Raw genomic sequence first — 698 nt, 5'->3', positions numbered from 1 at the left:
TTCTGTCCGTTTTCAAGGACCCGTGCTTGAAACGGAGTTTTGGTCCTTGAAAATGCAAAAATGTCCTTGAAAACCAAGGACCGGGGCTTACCGAGCGGAGTTGAGGCCCCCTCCGACAAGTTATACTTGTCGTAGGAGAGAAGTTTAAATGTACTTTGAAATTGAATTAAATATTATGGTATTTAACTTTACTTAAACCAGAGGCAATTTAATACAATTTCACATTTCACAAATAAAGTGAATTGAATGAAATGTGAGCTTCACATGGCATTACAGAAAAGGGTAAATTAAGTAGGGAGATGGCAGTGGGGATAGGAAGAGACAGTAGCAGACATATTCTGTAAGTGAACTGAAGTAAGGCTTACATTTAAGCCCTACCCCCCCCTCTCCAGCCACTGTTACAGTGATGTGTTTACCAAAACAAATCAACCATGTATTTTACTTAATAGAAACCAGACTTCCCAGTTTCATGCCTTTCTAGTGGACTTCCAAATCTGTTGTATTGTAAAGTAATTACTCAAGTTCACTGCTCACTAGAAGTACCTATTGTAGAGGGTGGAGGGGGTGTAAAGGATTTGAACTCTGGTGGTGATTAGAGCGTTCTAACCAGACCAGGCTGCGGTAGAAGTTCCGGCTTGCAGGACGGGTTGAGGTTGGGGGTGGGGGTACTTCACTGAACAAAAACTGAATAAAATCAT

This window comes from Frankliniella occidentalis, unplaced genomic scaffold (genome assembly GCF_000697945.3).
Source record: "Frankliniella occidentalis isolate FOCC.00 unplaced genomic scaffold, Focc_3.1 Scaffold192, whole genome shotgun sequence".
Lineage (NCBI taxonomy): Eukaryota > Metazoa > Arthropoda > Insecta > Thysanoptera > Thripidae > Frankliniella > Frankliniella occidentalis.
The sequence above is the reverse complement of the archived record's forward strand: the minus strand, read 5'-3'. Positions refer to the sequence as shown.